Below are 21,183 nucleotides of genomic sequence, written 5' to 3' on the forward strand. Positions count from 1 at the left end.
TCAGCTCCATCAATGTTTTGTCCCTGAAGTCAAGAAGTATCTTGCCAGTATGAGACTACTTTTCAAAGTTGTTTTGATATTGGACAGTGTCCCTGGCCACCCAGAGCCCCATGAGTTCAACATTGAAGGCGTCAAAGTGGCCCACATGCCCCAAAATACAACGTCTCTAATTCAGCCTTCGGATTGGGGACATAAGGACCTTTAAGGCTCATTACTTGGCACTCTACAGAAAGGATTGTTAACGTTATGGAAGAGAACTCTGACAGTGAGAACATTATGAAAGTCTGAAAATATTACACTACTAAAGATGCCATGTTGTTACGGAAAAAGTCATGAAAGCCATCAAGGCCAAAACAATAAACTCCTGCTGGGGAAAAGTGTGTCCAGATGTTATGCCTGACTTCATAGGATTTACAACACAGCCAACCAAGGAAACCAGGAAAGAGATTGGGGACATGGCAAAGAAAAGATTGGGGTGGGGGGGGGGGCTTGAAGGGTTTCAAGATATGGATCTTAGAGAAATTCAAGAGATAACAGATACCACACGAGACGAGTTAACAGATGACCTGATGGAAATGAATGCTTCCGAACCAGTGCCGGACAATGAGGAAGACACAGAAGCAGCAGAGCCCGAAAACAAATTGAAATCAGATAATCTGGCGGAAGGGGTCCCATCATTCAAAACTGCTTTTGACTTCTTTAACAACATGGACCCTTCTACGGTACAGGCACTGAAACTGAAGCAAATGGTGGAAGAAGGATTGGTAAAGTATGGGAATATTTTTGGAAAAATGAAAAAGCAAAAGAGTCAGACAGAAATCATGATGTATTTCCATAGAGTTTCACCTACTGTGCCCTCCTCACCTGCCTCTCCTTCCTCCTCCACGTCCGCTGCCCCTGAGAAGGCGCCACTACCCCCACTTCCTCCTCCTCTGCAGCCTAGGCAACGTGAAGACAACAAGGATGAGGATCCCATTTCCACTTAATAAACAGTAAACAATCATCATGCCACATAGTTCATACATGTTGGTTGCGTACATGTGTGTCTTTGTGCAAACATCTAATAACTGTAGGCATGAACTGTAGGATATGCTTTTGCATCATCAGTGTCACTTAAGTATTCATCATGGAGAACGTCCTGTGCAAGACCTACATAAGCAGATAGCCTATCCTCAGATAAGCATAAGGTGAGTGGCATTTAATATAAAATCAATAATGTGTTAGTTTTCATACTGTTTATAACTTCGCTTTCAAAGAATTACACCACCGTACATTATGCTTGGAGGAGCTTTGTATCAGCCTATCATCAAAAGTAAGTGTCTTTTCTAAAACAAAACAAACAAAAAAAAGTGTAACAGTGTTTCCTATACGCTATCATGAATACGACTGTGACACTATATAGCATAAAAATTTTATATGATTTATTCATTAGTATACAGGCTAGGCTCCCGTGAAGCAATCGAATTGATTACACTAGGCTACCGTAAGGCAATCGTACTGCTGCTTTCTCATTATCAATGCCTGAATCATGAGACCTGGTATGAATTTCTTTTTCACATTATCTTTTCATTTTTGATGTCTAGTGTTAGTAAGAAATTTGACAGCTACAATGTTTTGTATCATGTAAGACAATACTGATAATGGTACTGACAGACTATTCATCTTGTAAACTGATGACATACACTTACAGTGTCGATACAGTGCTATCCTGTAAATGTATTTTCTCTCCCTTATGATTTTCTTAACATTTCTTTTCTCTAGCTTTAGTGTAAGAACACAGCGTAGAATACACACGACACACAAAATATGTCTCTATCAACAGTTTATATTATCAGTAAGGCTTCCACTCAACAGTAGGTTGTTAGTAAAGTTTGGGGGAGTCAAGTTATACATGGATTTTAAACTCTGAGGGGATTGGCACCCTTAACCCCCACATTATTCAAGAGCCAACTATTTCAGTTAACATTTATTGACCAATTTAACAAATATAACCATAATATACAGAATATTAAAGGCATAGTAACAGGCAAAAGTAAACTGCTAAGGACATACAAAGGAATGCCTAACTCTGCCCTCGAAGGCTGAGGGGAGAAAGTTAGGGAATGCTCTCTGGAGGGCTGGCACTGCTCCCTGGAGACTGACCTGATGAGAGGAAGGACCTGCCATCCTGATGGCGCAGCACGTCTGAGACACAGCAAGCACTCTGCTGAGCCTCCACAGACAGCACACAGAGAGATCTAGTAATGCCACTAGAAACACAGGTTAAATCCCAATCCAGGTTGCATGGCAGACTGTTTCACAAAGTGATCTCAGAGAGCAACGGAAGGATGGAATACAGTTAAATGACAGAATGTCACATGACTAGTCTTCTCACCTTCTCCCACTATCATCTAAAGGTTTCTAAACTTCTTCTCATGGTATGTAGGTCTCTTCATGTTTGGCTACCTGGCTCCCGTCCACTGTTTATTTGGCTTAGGATGCTTTTACACACTCTCCCCCCACACCCCCAGCCAGCTAGGTTTTTATACATCCTCTGACACCTAGCTCAAATGAAAGCATCTGTCACTTCGCCAACGAGTCTAATTCCTTTGCTCTCCTAATTACCACACTGGGGCCAGTTCCCCATGGGGTTCCCATGACACCTTGTCTACTACAACACCTATCATACTATTGTAATTATTAGCTTTTGTCTCTTACCACCTGCATATGCGTTCCCTGAGAAACTCTGCATCTAAGAAGTCACAAATGTTCAGTGAGTGTTTATCAAATAAAATAAATGAGGAAGCTACTTTAATGATCTAGGGGAGAGATGTTAAGGCTTAAAAGTGGGAATAAAAAGGTTAGGACAGATACCAAAGCTCATAGGCTTTATTAACAGGAGGGATTTTCAAGGTCTCACTCTAAATCTACTCTTACTTTAAAAATAATTTTAATAAACATGGTCATCAGGTTTTGCAACCTACAAAAAATATTTTGAATAAAGAACCTGAATCATATTTATATTTATCAGACTTCTGTTTAACAAGATAGGGAAACATGTACTATTTTTTAAATATTGTTATCCAAATAAACATGAAGCTTTTAAAGAAGAAAACCAGGCTGCTCAGTGACACACAGCCACAGTGATTACACGTGTGCCTTCTGTACATGTGAACAGATTGTACAGTTTTACTTCCAGTCTGTTCAGCAGTGTGGAGCCTCCCCAACCTCCTCCATCGATTTGGCCCTAGAGACAGAGGCTTACCAGGATATTCGAGAGGAAAACTGTGACAGTTTGTGTTTCCATTTAGCATAAATCACTCATTCCATCCCTTTCCTTGGCCTACAAGATCACATTGCTCTAACTCTTAGACTAGTTTATCTTGACAAATGTATATTTTCTTTCTTTTCTTTCATTCATTCATTCATTCATTCATTCATTCATTCAACAAATAGCTGATTGCCTACTATATCCCAGACACTGGCAAGGATCTTATCTTTGTACCCTCAGTGACTAACACAGTGACTGGCATATAGTGGGCACTTGACAAGGGCTTTATGTATAAATAAATGGGAGAATGATGAATGGACAAATGAACATATACATGTGTATCTGACCCTCTTTCCCAGAAGACAAGGATACTTTTCCAAAGACCAATTATCCTTTGCTTAATCTTCCTTTATTTTGCCCAAGGGTGTATTACAAAACATCTATGCCTATTCATTTTGACCATCTTACAAATGTCAATCATTTCCATCAGCTCCCCACTAAATTATTAAAATATAAAATACAGATCCACTAAAATCATACTTCAAATAACACTAGTTCTCTCCCTTTCTTACAATGCTAACTGCTACAAAATTCTAAGTTCCGCGAAAAGCATTAACATGAACTCTTAGTAATTTCACCAAGTGCTAGGTAGGTTGGGATACTTGATTAATACTTCAACTAAATGACAAAGCAGTGATTTGGCAGATATTTTGAAAATTTTAAAGAAAATATTTATGAATATTGCACAATTTCCCTCCTTCCTCAAAATAATCCTTCACCATACCCTTGAGTCCTACCTATAACAAGATATATTAAGTTTGCTTACTGCTTCATACCGAGGAAAACTAAGTTATGACAATTTCTCAAACCACTTATCATAATGGTTTCATCTCCAACTCTGATACTTCCCTTCACAAATCAATTATTCCATACAATTTACTAAAATTAATGTGAATATAATACTTTGGAATGTGGCTCTCTCTACATTCATCCAAATTCATGTTATATTTTAAAGAACTGAGTTTTAAAATTCTTTTTATAGGTCATTGTTTTATATTTATCTATAAAACTTTTTCTCAGTTTATCAATATTATAAATTGGTAAAATGTAATATATTTTAAGAAAGGATAAAACTAATAATAAACATATTAGCTACATGATTAAAAACACTATTAGATTAGGTATGAAAAAAAGAAGTGTCTATGAAAAACAATGTGCCTACAAGATGCCTCTGTTTTTCCTGGTCATAGAAAATTCTGCCTGAAAATCATAAGAATCGAAGAAGAAAAGCTGTTCTACTACTTTAGTATACAGAATCTCTTAGTACTATATTTTCTATATTCATATGGCATTTCCTGTCAAATATGATTAGGCTGTGGGCATGCATGCATTTTTAAAAACAAGAAAAATATTACTACTCTTTTCCCTGGGTATATTCCAAGTAATTATGATTGTGACTGAAAACATGTAAAGTAGCAGAAACATTCCAATAAAAAAATTCCATCTGTAAAGGTTAAACTGTATGAATCTGACATTTTCAAACAGATTGAGATTAAATTAACTAATTTATGTTCTCCTGAAATAGTAAAAGCAGTAAGCTTTTTATTTTTTTCTTAGTGCCTAATTGTTAGAATCCTGCTATTCAGAGATAGGAATTCAGTCCTTCTTATTACAGAAGAAAAAGAAGAGAAGAGGAAATAAAGTAGCAAAAAGGAGGTAAGTAAAGTGTCCTAAATACTATCACATATTCAAAGGTAAGTGACAATAGTTTCTCTGCTTTTTGACATGCATTTTTGCCCATTTAAATACCATGTTATTCCATAAAATGAGAACAGACAAGATAATCTAAGGTTTCTTTCAGCTGTACTATTTTATATGTGGCTGAATATACTATGTGTCACAATACTATTTCATATCACCACTCTAGATAATTTTGCACAGGACTTAAGGAATCTTATAAGCTTTACTTAAATAGAGATCAGAACAAGTTTTTTAAAAATCCATAATAATCTATATTTTATATCATCTGAAATATATTTATGCTATTCAAATCATACAAAAATGAATGCTGTATGATATCTTACACGTGAAAAGCTGATATACAAATTTTATCAACTGACTGATTTTAAACCACAGATTAAATTAATGACATTGCCAGCATTACAAACTAAGTTTATAAACTTACATGTTTTTAACCAATTCCTTAATGTCATTTTGGAGATTTGTGATTTCAAATGTTTAAAAAAGCAAAAAACACGAATATTTCTTCAAAGGTGTATCTGCATTAGTTCATTTTAAGATCTGCAAATCAGGCATGCAATTTAGAAAAATTCTGAAAATGTATTTCAACATATCTGAAATTGACACAGACTATAAAGGACTATTTTAAATATAAACAGCATTAATTAAGCATATAATCACAAATAGATGCAAGTAATTAATCACTGAAAAAGGTCAGAAAACTACCATTCAGTTGCTGAATTCACATTTGTAACTATTAATTGATCAGCTGGCCATACAAATAGGAACCATCTAGTTATTCTGCCCTGGTACAGGCAGAATCCTAGCTTGTTCCCTTCTGATTTCTACCATGAACATTTGTATTTTAAAACTAAAAGAGGATTATATAAATTATTCTGCTATCTCCAAAATACATGATACAAAAGGATCTTTCCAGTGTGAAAAAAACTGTTGCAATAGCTATGTCATAACCTCTCCTTACTCTTCATACCTTTTCGTAAGATGATATGCTTCTAATTTGTCATTTAAAAACAGTAACAATAAGATGTGTTAACAATTATGCCATTACCTGATCCTTCTCAGTTACCATAATCTATCAGAAGAGCAAAAGCATACGTGATAACTCAAAACTCCTTTTTTATAGCTGTTCTTTTAGGTCGATATTTGTAAAAACCTCTACGTGCTCCGATTGTTCATTCTGACGATGTTCCTACCTTCCTTGACTTTGGCTGCTTTTTGCCTCGATGGTGTCACCAGATCCTTTACAATCTGCAAGACCTGAATCATTGCTAGTTAACAAGCCAGAGACTACGCTGCTTCCTCCAGAAATCCAACAGGTTTCATCACCGAGCTCACTGCTGTTTCTGCTTTCGGGAAGCTCGGCACGAACACCGTTCAACTACAGAGAGACACATGCTTTGCTTAGCTATCCAGGAAGGCTCTGAAGCAGTTAATAAGAAACAACGAAAGGATAGGCTGTATCTTCTTGATACAAAGTGACTTCAGCACTTGTGAAAACCACCATCCTCAAAGTCCAAATGTATCACTTTACAAAGCATTAACCAGTTATAAACAAAACAAAACAAAACAAAACAAAATAAAACGCAGTGTGGGCAATCTTCTGCAAATCACTAAGCACAGTGAAAACATTTTCTCACAAAAGTCATGACAGGAAAAATAAAGTGCTATGCTATAAATTCTCATATAGTGGATCACAGATGCTATGTGCAAGTTTTTAAAAACACTCAGAAGCAGTCAACCAAAATACCCTGCACTGCAAAGCCTTAATACTTTTTTCCCCAATTTCTCAAAAATCTCATATTTGAAACACAGAAAATAAAATGAAGCTAAAAATAATACTCTTGCAAACTCCAAGCTCCCAGGTCTGTATAACAGATAGGAACCTTCAAAAATGATCCTATAAATTCCTTGCCCTCCTCCTCATGCAGACAGCTCTGACATCCTAGTACATGAAAAGAAGTCTAAATTCACACTTCCCGCTAGAAATCCCTGAAGGGTTGAAATTCATTGGCCTCACCACTAAGAGGCATGAGCCAGACAGAGACTGTGCAAATCAGGTATAACCACCATTTTTGCCTCACAGTTTTCAACACCTAAGCTGCAACAACGCCCAATTAATACTGAATACCTTTGATACATATTCTATTTACCATACACATCCCCTTTTCAAAGGGCTACAGAGTTAATGAAAAGAGAAAACTCACATTTGGTGCTAATGTGGTTAAACGTTGTATTTACTGAATGATTCTCCACCGGCAATGTGTTCTCCTTACTGTACCTCCCAACTGTCCCCTCAGTTTTTCTTCTTTCCCATTTGTTACTTTTGATATCCTTAATGTATCATTAAATAATGGATCTCAGGGCAAATCAAAGGCAGTTCCCTTGTCCTCACACTTAAAGGCTTATTTGTCATTTTCCCATTTTTCAATTGGACAACTAAGGTGCACGATCAACCAGGGTTGCAAGTAAAACACAGGATCCAAAATTCAAAGGCTTCTGGTTTCTCTGACATCACGCCTTTTCTGTAAAAATGTATAGTTTTAAAATTCAGGGTGAAGTTTTCAGCTCTTCAGAGAAGAGGTGCTATAACATGTGCATATATATCCACCCATAATTTATTCTCCATATGGGTGGTAATTTAAGACATTAGTGTTACAAATCCATGACAGCGAGAAACTACTTGCAAATGGAGGACAAAACATGACAATTATCCTAACTACCTGTTCTCTTTAAAGAGAATATCTATACTTGCAAACTAAATCAAAAAGTTCAGATGAGTCAAAGACCAAGTTTTCAACCTCCCATCAAAACTGTGCCCTTTAACAATTCCCTCTGAAGACTTGATAGAGACACATCAATATCTAAATCAAACTCCTCAAATCAAGTTCCCCACCCAGTTCTTTCAATCCCTGGCCCCATTTCCTAGGGCAGGTCGGAGCACAAAATAGGTGTTAGGTATATACTGAGTTTATTTCCAATTCTTTGCATTTCCAGCTCCTGAGAAACCATTTCCACTCTTCTGGAAAAAAATTATGTTTTTGAAAGGTACTTGCTGTTAGCTTTGCTCTCTCCCAGTATTTTTCTCTTTCCATACAAGGAAGGGGATCTACAGGGCATTATCTTCAGTCAGCTCTATCTTCCATATCTGATCAGTGAAGAGAAGACTTTCTATACTCATGTTTCCATAAAATTCAATCTTCATCGTCCCCCATCTCATTGATAACAGTATTGGTTTTGAAAATGAAAATCGGAGCAGTCAGTTTGACTTACTACCGTCAGTCCTTAACTTCTGCAAAGCAACCAACAGCTTTTTCTTGTTTCTCTCATTCTCTTCTCATTTTTATCACATATTGCATCAGTAAACCTATCAGACCACATACTCCAATATAGTATATATAAGGGAGCTGTACTGTAAAATGTGAAGATCATGAAAGACAGAGGAACTATTATATTACAGATCAGAGGAGAGTCCAGAGTCAGGTTAACTAGAATGTAACGCATGATGTCAGGTTACATACTGGGCCAGAAAGAGATGAGGGGAAATACATGATATTTGGGAACAACACCATCTATAGGTTATTAGTGTTAATTTCCTAACTATGACCACTATACTGCAGTTACATAATAGAACATCCTGGATTTTAGTAATATACCCTGAAGTATTTAGGGGTAAATACTTCACTGTACCCTTTACTGGTCCAGGGGGAAAAAAAATATGAATACGGAATGAGAAACTAAATGTGGTACAACGTTAGCATTTGGGAAATCCAGGTAGAAGAATATGAGAATTGTCTGCGTTATTCTTGCAACATTTTCCTAAGTCCGAAATTATTTCAAAATAAACTTAAATTCTGACTACACAGGGGTGCCCACATGGTTCAGTTGGCTAAGCGTCTGACTCTTGATTCGGGCTCAGGACATCATCTCACAGTTTCTGAGATCAAGCCCCCCACTCCCCACCGCACTCAGCATGGAGCCTGCCTGGAATTCTCTCTTTCCCTCTGGCTCTGCCTCTCCCCTGCTCGCTCTCTCTCTCTCTCTCTCTCAAAATAAATAAACTTAAAAAAAATTCTGACTACATAGCCCAATACATGCGTATTTATTTGTTTATAAAGGATATATACGTATTGGTACTTATGTATGTTTAAATCACATAAAGCAAAGGATTTTAAAGGACCAGACTAACAACGTAAAAAAGAATTCCACATTTGTGAATATGCTGTGTGCCAGTTGTCTGTGTATGTGTACACATACACACACACATTTATATGCATTCTCACATTTGCTTCCTCTCCCCAAAGGTCATTCTGAATCCTGGAACGCAAATCGTGAAAGTACACATACCTGTGGGGTTACTCTGGCACGGGCAGTCTTAAAAGAATTAATTTCCAGACCCTAACTTCCATATGTACTTGTCACTAAAGCTGACCTGCTTGAGGAGATGCCTGCAGCAGGGGTTCTCCATTTCCGCGTCCCTTTACTCGATCACCTCTACCCCACTTTACGAAACAGAAAACAAAAGATAAAAACAAGGTCCACCCTGACCCATCTTACTACAGCACAGTGCTCAAGGGGTAAAAACACGAGAGATGGCAGAGAAATACAACCCAACAACTCCTTTAATCAGGGCAAAGTAACATCAGCCCATTCCACTTATTAAGATAGCAATTTCTAATAAAATACTCATTTAAAGTGAATAATTATGCATCAAAATGTATCACATATCTGTTATTTTGACAAATGGCACAGGATAAGCCTCTGTGAGGAAAGCAGAGTGGATGTATGATTTCAGAAAAACAAGTAGATACAATCTCTGGCTACTCAGGAATAGCCTGTTCATTTTTTAAATAGATGACTTTGGGTATCAAACCACTGTGTTATTCAAACCTCACTAGATACACTTACAAGAGGGATGTAATCGTTTTCTTTAATACTTGTCCTCATTGGGCCCCTGGCACAAAGAACTGCTTTAATCACAGACTTCAGTTCTTATCATTGGTCCATGCCATGGCCCACTTTTACTTATTCACTCAATATTTCTTTTTAATAATAAACACCACAAAGCGCCACTCAAACAAAAACTAGGGCCGTAACAATAATCTACATTTAACTACAGTCCCCCCCAACCACCAACCCATCCCCCTGCTTCATCCCAAACTAACAAACATCCTGAATCCAGTAGTTAACCATTCCCTTGATTTCCTTTATATCTCTCTATCCATCTATCATTATCTCCCTCCCCCTCTCTCTTTCTCTCTCTCTCTCTCTCTCTCTCTCTCTCTCTCTCTCTCTCTCACACACACACACACACACACACACACACACGCCACACATTTTTGTGTTGCTGTTTGGGGTATCACATATTTTGTATTATCTTTGAGGAATTATATTTTTTCTTACATATTGACACCAGTGGTTCTCAATCTTCACTATACATTGAAATTAAAAGTTTTAAAGGGGTGCCTGGGTGGCTCAGTCAGTTGAGTGTCCGACTTCGGCTTAGGTCATGATCTTGCATTCATGGGTTCGAGCCCTGCCTCAGGCTCTGTGCTGACAGCTCAGAGCCGTGAGCCTACTTTGGATCCTGTGCCTCCCTCTCTCTCTCTGCCTCTCCCCTGCTCGCACTCTGCCTCTTCAATCAATCAATCAATCAATCAATCAATAAATCAACAAAACGTTAAAAAGATTTAAAAAAATAAATAAAAGTTTTAAAAAGTTTTAAAAATCTGGTTTCTGAGTCCATCTACAGGGATTTGGACTTCACTGTACAAGGGTGTAGCATAAGCATCACAAATTTTAAAGGTTCCCTCAAACAATCCTAACATTCAAGGACCACTGTTAGAGAAGAATGACATAGGAAAAGTTAATATGTACAAGTACACATGAAACGTACAAAAATTATGATTCCACCATTTCAGTGTGTTTATCACATGCATACACACACACACACACACACGGAGAAAGATGTATGCACAAAGAAAAAAACATCAAAATGTTACCAGCAATTTTTCCTCTGAAAAGTGACGCTACATATTAATTTTTATTATCTCCTTTTTGCTATACTTTTCTGAGAATACATTTAACTATTTAAAGAAAGGAATTGGGGCGCCTGGGTGGCTCAGTAGGTTGAGCATCTGACTTTTGATTTGGATTAGGTCATGATCCCAGGGTCATGGGATTGAGCCCCGCGTCAGGCTCTGTACTGAGCATGGAGGCTTCTTAGGATTCTCTGCCTCCCTCCCTCTGCCCCTTTCCAATGTGCATGTGTGTGCACATGCATGTGCACTCTCACTCATATATAAAAAAAAGAAAAGAAAAGAATTATATTTTGGTTTTTAAATATTCCATATCACCTCACCAAAAAGGATACACAGATGGCACATTAGCACGTAAAAAGAGGTTCAACATCATATGTCATCAGGAAATTTCAAGTTAAGATAACAAGACACCCCTACACACCTATTAGAATGGCTAAAAGGCAGAACGCTGACAACACCAAATGCTGGCAAGGATGTGTGGACGGAGCAACAGGAACTCTCATTAACTGCCAGTGGGAACACAAGGTGGGAATGCAAAATGGTACAGCCATCTTGGAAAACGATCTGGTGGTTTGTTACAAAACTAAACAAGCCCTTACCATTTTATGCTGCAATTGTATTATTCCTTGTTATTTACCCAAATGAGTTAAAAACTTACAAAAACCTATACATGAACGCTTACAGTTTTATTTGCAATTGCCAAAGCCTGGAAGCAATCCTTTGTTTTTCAGTGCATGAATGGATAGACAAATTGCTCAGATCCAGGTTACAGAATATTGTTCAGCAATAAAAGGAAATGAGCTATCAAGCCACAAAAAAAAAAAAAAAAAAAAAGGAGGCACCTTAAATGTTAAGTAAAGGAAGCCAATCTGAAAAGGCTACATAGTATAAGATTCTAATCATATGCCATTCTGGAAAAGGCAAACCTATGGAGACAGCAGAGTGATCCTTTGCTGTCTCAAATCCTTTGATTTGAGAAGAGAGGGGGAAGGATGAATAGGCAGTCGCACAGGGAACTTCTAAGGCAGTGAAACTACTCTATACGCTACTGTAACAGTAGATACATGTCATTATACATTTGTCAAAACCCATAATATGTACAACACAACGAGTGATCCTTAATGTAAACTTTAGTTAACAATAATGCATTGATATTGGTTCATCAACTGCAGTAAGTGAACCACAAAAATGCAAGATGTTAATAACAGGAAACCAGGAAGGTGGGAGTATTCTAAGGGGGCTTAAGGGAACTCCCAGGACTTTCCACTCAACTTTTCTGTAAATCTAAAAGTGTTCTAAAAGAGTCTTTTAGGAAAGCCTAGGTGGTTCAGCTGGTTGAGCATCTGACTCTTGATTTTGGCTCAGGTCATGATCCTGGGGTCATGGGATTGAGGCCCCTGAGTGTGGAACCTGTTTAAGAGTCTATCTCCCCATCTGCCCCTCTCACCCACTCATGCTCTCCCGCTCTCTCTAAAAAAATAAATAGAAGACAGGCTTTTAAAATAAAGAAAATCTATATTTAATATATACTTCATCTATATCCTACTCTTTAGACATCATCTGAAATAATACAAAAATAGGGGCGCCTGGGTGGCTCTGTCGGTTGAGCGTCCAACTTCGGCTCAGGTCATGATCTCACAGTCTGTGAGTTCGAGCCCCATATCGGGCTCTGTGCTGATGGCTCAGAGTCTGGAGCCTGCTTCCGATTCTGTGTCTCCCTCTCTCTCTGCCCCTTGCCTGCTCATGCTCTGTCTCTGTCTCAAAAATAAATAAAAACATTAAGAAAACAAAATTAAAAAAAAAAAAAAAAAGAAAGAATACAAAAATAAACCCAAAAAGTACAGAGTTTAACTGGAGAGAGTGCTTAAAACAAAAACAGTAATTGTCTATATGTGGGAGATCCCATGTGGTTTGGTAGACCACAAATGGAACAGGTGCCCTTACAATGGACTGCCTGCATGAGGATGTGGAGAAAGAGGATCTCTTTTGCACTGCTGGAGGGAATGCAAACTGGTGCAGCCACTCTGGAAAACAGTATGGAGGTTCCTCAAAAAATTAAAAATAGAACTACCCTACGACCCAGCAACTGCACTACTAGGTATTTATCCAAGGGATACAGGTATGCTGTTTCAAAGGGGCACATGCACCCTAATGTTTATAGCAGTACTATCAACAATAGCTAAAATATGGAAAGAGTCCAAATGTCCAGATGGATGAATGGATAAAGAAGATGTGGTATATATGTATACACACACACACACACACACACACACACACACACACACACACAGACACAATGGAGTATTACTTGGCAATCAAAAAGAATGAAATCTTGCCATTTGCAACTACGTGGATGGAACTGGAGGGTATTATGCTAAGTGAAATTAGTCATTTAGAGAAAGACAAAAATCATATGACTTCACTCATAGGAGGACTTTAAGAGACAAAACAGATGAACATAAGGGAAGGGAAACAAAAATAATATAAAAATAGGGAGGGGGACAAAGCATAAAAGATTCTTAAATACAGAGAACAAACAGGGTTGCGGGAGGAGGCATGGGCTAAATGGGGTAGGGGCATTAAGGAATCTACTCCTGAAATCACTGCTGCACTATAGGCTAACTAACTTGGATGATAGATAGATAGATAGATAGATAGATAGATAGATAGATAGATAGATAGATAGATAGACAGACAGACAGACTAACTTGGATGATAGATAGATAGATAGATAGATAGATAGATAGATAGATAGACAGATAGACAGACAGACTAACTTGGATGATAGATAGATAGATAGATAGACAGACAGATACACAGACAGACAGACTAACTTGGATGATAGATAGATAGATAGATAGACAGACAGACAGACAGACAGACTAACTTGGATGATAGATAGATAGATACATAGATAGACAGATAGACAGATAGACAGACAGACTAACTTGGATGATAGATAGATAGATAGACAGATACACAGACAGACAGACTAACTTGGATGATAGATAGATAGATAGATAGATGGACAGACAGACTAACTTGGATGATAGATAGATAGATAGATAGATAGACAGACAGACAGACAGACAGACAGACTAACTTGGATGATAGATAGAGAGATAGATAAGTACTTTAAAAAATAAACACTTAAAAAAAAAAACAAAACAAGGGACTGCCTGCACACAGCTGTGTGCTAGTTCTTTTCAAGAGAAAAATTCTTACTTTATTCTTGTTTTCTTTGTTTGTATTTTTGTTATCGATGGCCAAACTCACTAATCTCACTCTTCTTCCCCATTACTTCCCAATCAAGCATTCCCAGAGTACGGCACAGGGAGGAAAACTGGGAGAAAACAGAGCAAGATAACACCAAAGTAGCGCGATAGGCTGTCGCACTCCACCGCACACCTAATGGGACACTCCAGTTTACGCCATTTTCCTTTCTCCACATGAAAATACAAAGTGAGGGGCGCCTGGGTGGCTCAGTCGGTTAAGCATTCAACTCTTGATTTAAACTCAGGTCATGATCTCACAGTTCATGAGTGTGAACCCCACATCAGGCTCTGCGATGACAGCGTGGAGCCTGCTTGGGATTCTTGCTCTCTGTCCCTCCCCTGCTCTCACGTACGTGCACACGCTCTCTCTCTCAAAAATAAATTAACATTTAAAAAATAAAGAAAAACAAAAAAACTTTTTTAAGTCTCTATTTTCTTCCCTTTATCAATATACATCTTTAATAGTTTTCTTATTACAAAAATAATGCATGGTCACTGTAGAAAATAAGTATACGAAAATAAGCCGAGAGAAAATAAAATCTTAGGCCTACCACACAGAGATAAGCATTGCTAACAACCTTTTAGACCTACCCATGCACTTTTTTGATTTTACAAAAATGAGGTAACATACATACATTTTTGGAATGGAGATGTTTACACACTTTAAAATACTTCATCAACATCTTTTTTATAAAATAAATACAGACAAGGATATTTGTATTGTGCTTTGTCCAAAAATTTTTTTGATCATATGAATAACAGCCCAGCATCTTTTCATTCTTGGCAATGATTTAGATTTTTTTCTATGCACTTTTCAGAAAACTGTTTTGGCTTTCCTGGAAATATATTTTAGAATAAAGCTACTGTCAGTTGTTTCAGAACATGTAGATAAATGAGGAAAAAAAACATGTGAGAGGCCACGCTTGTTGTGACAAAAACAATCTGTAAATATTCAAGATGTCAACTGGCCACAAACAGAAAACAGCTTTTGAATATTAAACTATAAACCCATTTCTGACTGGTCTCCTCTTGGGTTAATCAACTTAAGACACTTCACTTCTCTGTTATTCTATTTAGATTTTATGGGCGGGGGGGGGGGGGATATAAACACTCTGTTTTACAATTTTGAAAACAAGCTCAACAAACTCACCAATATGGAATAGAATGTATGTCGATTATAAAAATAAAAGTTGTTGGCTTTTGTCCACATACCTTTTCCTGTACCAAATATTGATAATATTTTCTGTCCAAATAGTGCTCAGGTGTTTATAGTAATTCCTAATAATTCATACGGGGTATTTAAAAATGAACAATGTCGAGCTCATCACTGATCTTTGCAGATTTCTTTCACAGAAAAACGTTAGACAAAATAAAAAAGACAGAAAGGTAAAATGTCCTGAATTTGCAGAATGTGGAAAGAGCCAAGAGAATATGTGTCCTTCTTCCACATAACGCAAAGCACAGTAGATGGTAGTAATTGTTTACAAACAGAAGTACCTGTGATGTAATTAAGTTAGCAGCTCTTTTAAACCCAGTTTTAAAGCTATTTTATCAAAAGGCAATTCACTTTGCTTGTAACAGGCAGCCAAGAAACTTCTGTAGCTTGCTGGAAGCTTCTGTACTTTCTGTGGCTCAGCAGAAACTGCCATAAATATGTGCAAAGTACAATTCACAAACATGGGGAATGAAAATACATTACCCCAGCTTATCTTTACAACACTAGAAATTCTTAACGTACTGACTTATATCATAAGTTCACTTTAAAGGCAGTGAAATTTTGCTCATCCATACAGAAAGTATTAAACACCTCGTACATTCTACTAGGTACAATGCCAGGTGCTGGTATTGTAAGAGTGATCATCTCCTTCAGTTCTACCAAAAGAAATTAACATTAAACACATAATTACACAATTAATTACTGAATTACAACTGAAATAACCCCTGCAAGTAATTACAGGATGACAGGAGAGTGTCCTTAAGTGGAAAAATGGTAGGAATTAAAGGCTATACACAACACAACTGAACATTGTATTCCAATTTCTGAATTACATTTTGAATTTTTTTTAAATGTTTTACTTATTTTTTTTTTTGACAGAAAGAGAGAGAGTATGAGCAGAGGAGGGGCAGAGAGAGGCGGGGGACAGAAGATCCAAAGCTGGCTCTGAGCCAACAGCAGGAAGCCGGAGGCAGGGCTTGAACCCATGAACCGTGAGATCATGACCTGAGCCAAAGTCAGATACTCAACTGAGCCACCCAGTGCCCCAACATTGTGATTTTTAAAGAAAGCTTCCCTTTCTGTAGAAATGACTCTTCTGGCTTTCCAAAGCCACATGCAGATGGACACACAAAAAGAGAAAGCAAAGAGACTTTCTAGTCATAATGAAGAAATTAATATGACTCTATTTCTAAAATCAAGGACTCAAAGAAAACACAGCATCCAAGCAATCTGACCCACTCCAGATTCTATCTAACAAAGCTGTCAAATAACATTAGTTTTTAAAATTTCATTACCATAAAAAATACATTAAAAAGCAGTTAAATCTTGGAGTAAGTCAATTCAATTTGGATGAATCACAATTCAATAGATATTCACATTTAAGATCAAATGTCCATACGCACACATACGTATATATACAAAATATAAAGACATAGACATTTCCATAAAATTCACAAAAGTGCTTATGTATATAAACATAGAAGTCCCTCTAACATTCAAAAAGATCTTTCTGGAGTTTCCATAATACAAAACCTGTAATTCACCATAACACATTAATTTTAACAGAAAGTAAGACCAACAGAGTCCCTGACAGACTAATATATGAGGCAAAATTGATCTTTGATACCTTTTATTCTCCATTCTTCCTCTTTCTGAAACTTTTTTCTCCTTCTGCCTTTTTTTTTTAAATTTTTTTTAATGTTTATTTATTTTTGAGACAGAGACAGAGTGCAAGTGGGTGAGGGGCAGAGACAGAGGGAGACAGAGAATCTGAAACAGGCTCCAGGCTCTGAGCTGTCAGCACAGAGCCCAATGCAGGGCTCGAACCCACAAACCGTGAGATCATGACCTGAGCCGAAGTCGGACGCTCAACCGACTGAGCCACCCAGGCGCCCTCTCCCTCTGCCTTTTATGTATACTATGTATTATCTCTCTGCTACCCATAACAAAATGACCCATGTCCCAAAAGAAACATATAAAATTTCTGTATATACATTAAAAAACTACATCCCTTCATAATACATTTTTGGAGATGCAAAAGCATCATCCAAAGTTAACATCTGTGGTTTTCCAATAAGCATTTTGGAAGAAAGGACTATTTTAAAAGGATATGATACAAGAAAAAATGTAAACAGTGAAAAAAGTTACCCTAATAACGAAATAGCACCTCAACACCCATTAGAATGGCTTGGCTGCTATCAAAAAAAAAAAAAAAAAAAAAAAAAAAACAAAAACCACCAAAACAGAAAATAACAAGTGTGGACCAGGACGTGGGGAGGCACTGGAGCCCTTGAGCAATGTAAAATGGTGCAGCCGCTGTGGACAACCACAGGCAGTTCCTCAGAAGATGAGGCACAGAACAGAATAACCCTACGATCCAGCAATTCCACTTCTGGGCATCTACTCAAGAGAACCGAAAGGTGAGTCTCAGACAGATACTCCAACACCTGTGTTCGCAGCGGCACTGCTCACCACGGCCAAAAGGTGGCAGCAACCCAAGCTGGCCAGTACCGTCCAAACAACGAAACAGTCCTCAGTCTTTTAAAGGAAATTCTGGGACACACCTGGGTGGCTCAGTTGGTTGAACATCCAATTTTGGCTCAGGTCATGATCTCACAGTTCGTGAGTTTGAGCCCCAGTCAGGCCCATTGCTGTCAGCGCAGAGCCCGCTTCAGATCCTCTGTCCCCCTCTCTCTAGCTCTCCCCTGCTCACATTCGTTCTCTCGCTTGCTGTCCCCTTTTCTCTCCCTCTCTCAAACCTAAACAAATGTTAAAAATATATAAATTTCATATTGTTATATATTATCATATATATCATCATATATATTATATATTATCATGTATATTATATTTTACACATATTTAGATATATATATTTTTTTTTTCTTTAAAGGAAGGAAATTCTGGCACTTGCTAGAGCATGGGTGAACTGTGACGACATTATGCTGAGTGAAATGGACCAGTCACAAATACACAAACACTGCATGAACCCAATTACATGAGGCACCTAGAGAAGTTAAATTCATAGAAGCAGAAAAAAGAGTGGTGGGTGCCCAGGGCTAGAGGAAGAGAAATGGGAAGTTGCTTAACAAGTACAGAGTGTGAATTTTTCAACATAAAGGTTCTGGAGACTGGTTGCATGACAATGAACATATACTTAAAGCTACTGAACTGGACACTCAAAAATGGTTAGGATGGTAAATCTTATGTTATCTGTATTTTACCACAATCTGGGGGAAAAAGCTATCCTGTCTAAAAATTAAATATATGCAACTAAAAGTAACCTTTTTTTAATGTTTATTTTTGAGAGAGAGAGAGAGAGAGAGAGAGAGAGCATGAGTTGAGGAGGGGCAGAGAGAGAGGGTGACACAGAATCCGAAGCAGGCTCCAGGCTCTGTGCTGACAGCTCAGTGGGGGCTTGAACCCACAAACTGTGAGATCATGACCTGAGCCAAAGTCAGATGCTTAACCAACTGAGCCACCCAGGCACCCCTAAAAGCAACTTATAATGCTATTTTGAGCCTACTAAACTGGTCAGAGTGAAATATATTCTTGTATACCAACTACCAGAGTAACTGTAAGTTAGTTAAGTACAGTCTTTTAAGAAAGACAGGCAGATAATGTGGATGGAACTGGAGAGTGTTATGCTAAGTGAAATAAGCCCTACAGAGAAAGACAGATACCATATGTTTTCACTCTTATGTGGATCCCAAGAAACTTAACAGAACACCATGCAGGGGGAGAAGGGGGGAAAAAAAAAGGTTACAGAGAGGGAAGGAGGCAAACCATAAGAGACTCTTAAAAACTGAGAATAAACTGAAGGCTGATGGGCATTGAGGAGGGCACCTGTTGGGATGAGCACTGGGTGTTGTATGGAAACCAATTTGACAATAAATTTCATGTAAAAAAAAAAAAAAGATAGGCAGACATAGGCAAAAAGATTTCAGTCTATGAATCTAGCCTAAGGAATTCATTCTACTTCCCTTTATTAAAGAAAAGGGTCAAATTCACCAGTGATATTCATTCTGCAAATGTTTTTAAAAAACTGAACCATCCTAAAAATAGGAAAATGTTTAAATAAGTTACTATGCATCATTACCTTTAAGGAATATGATAATTATAAATTTGAATTATGAAAAACAATTACAGAAATAGGATAACTGCCTAAACACAACTCAACGTTAGAAATCCAAATATAAAACTGCATATACATTATGAATCAAGTTATATAAAAACATACATTTTTAGAAGTTTATTTATTTATTTTTAAAGTAATCTCTACACCCAATATGCGGCTTAAACCCACAACCCTGAGATCAGAGTCACACACTTCTGACTGAGCCAGCCAGGTGCCCCAAAAATGTATATTATCTGGACAAGAGTACAGGGTCATATGCAAAAACGCAAATGGCTGCTTTAACGTAATGGGGTTACCACGACTTTTTCTCCCCATTTCCAAAATGTATGCATTTTAACGTTATGATTATACTTTAAAAATAAGGAAAAAGGGACTGGAAAGATTAAAAAGACCAGTTTCGATGAAATTAGGTAAAATAAAAAATAAAATGGAGGCAACACTGGGGTGTTTATCTAAGCTAAAACTACAAATTTAACCTCCTCCCACCACTTATTTATACCAATACTGAATTCTCCTTCATTTCTCAATCTTAATCTCCACCTCTCAACTCCAGGCCTTCATCCATTTTGTTCCTTCTGTTTAGAAACCCCTCCCTCCCCCTCTTCACTTAGCCAGACCTCAGCTGGAACGTGATTTCCTAACAGCAGTCTTCCAGGCCTCCCGCCCTCCCAGCAGCTCGGTCCCCTTGCTCCTGCAGACTCCCACATTTCCCTTTTTGTATTAAGAACACTGCTACATCTGTCTTCCCCACTAGTTCTGTGCTCCGAGAGGCCAAGGGTCACGCTTGTCTTGTTCTGATCTATGTGCCCAAAGACCAACCTAGCAGCAGTATACTTGGAGGTACTCATCAATATCTGTTAATACTAAAGACATAATGATTATTCAAAATAATACATTCCCTTCCTTAAAATTTGTTTTACAATCAGATTCAAACACCCTAACTTTTAAAATACTTGAAGAAATCAACTTATAGCATGTGTCTCAAAGTTGCCTAAAAAGTGAGATTTGAGTCTCTTATACTTTGCAATATTGCAAATTAATTTTCTAGCTTTCACTACACCTTGCAATTATTAAACTTTTAAGAGACATTACTATAGATGGTAAGTATTCTGACATTTCACATTAAAATCTAATAAAACCCATAAATCTCTAAAACCTAACGAGAATCCGTCTTGATATGTTCATTTATTCTATTTTTGGCTAAAAAAAGTTTATTAGGACAAAGACAAAGAGGCACCAGCTTTTAAGAAAAGCTAATCCTTAGTGAAGCAATCTCAACTGATACATAAAGAGCTACAGCTGGTTGACTGCTAGGAAACAAATCCAATAGTGCTATACCTTATCCCTTAAAAACATTTGTTCAACAGCACCTTGAGATTTTGTCAACATAATTTAAAATGGGAATTGGGCAGAAAGAAATTTCTCCTGATAAAAGCTGAATGTTGTCTCCTTTCAAGGTCACCTCATTCTAGAAAATATCTCATGCCATTTTTTCCTCAAGCCTA

General features: G+C 37.5%; 1 protein-coding gene and 1 long non-coding RNA gene across 7 annotated transcripts in view; one reads left to right on the top strand and one right to left on the bottom strand.

Moving 5' to 3' along the window:
- Positions 1-21,183, bottom strand: part of USP6NL (USP6 N-terminal like) — a 231,354-nt gene that overhangs the window by 128,899 nt on the left and 81,272 nt on the right. The window lies entirely within an intron of this gene.
- Positions 760-7,369, top strand: LOC128316282 (uncharacterized). Its single transcript, XR_008299911.1, has 3 exons — positions 760-1,187; positions 4,868-4,966; positions 6,135-7,369. It is a non-coding gene; the product is annotated as an uncharacterized LOC128316282 (long non-coding RNA).

This window comes from Acinonyx jubatus, chromosome B4, assembly GCF_027475565.1.
Source record: "Acinonyx jubatus isolate Ajub_Pintada_27869175 chromosome B4, VMU_Ajub_asm_v1.0, whole genome shotgun sequence".
Classification (NCBI taxonomy): domain Eukaryota; kingdom Metazoa; phylum Chordata; class Mammalia; order Carnivora; family Felidae; genus Acinonyx; species Acinonyx jubatus.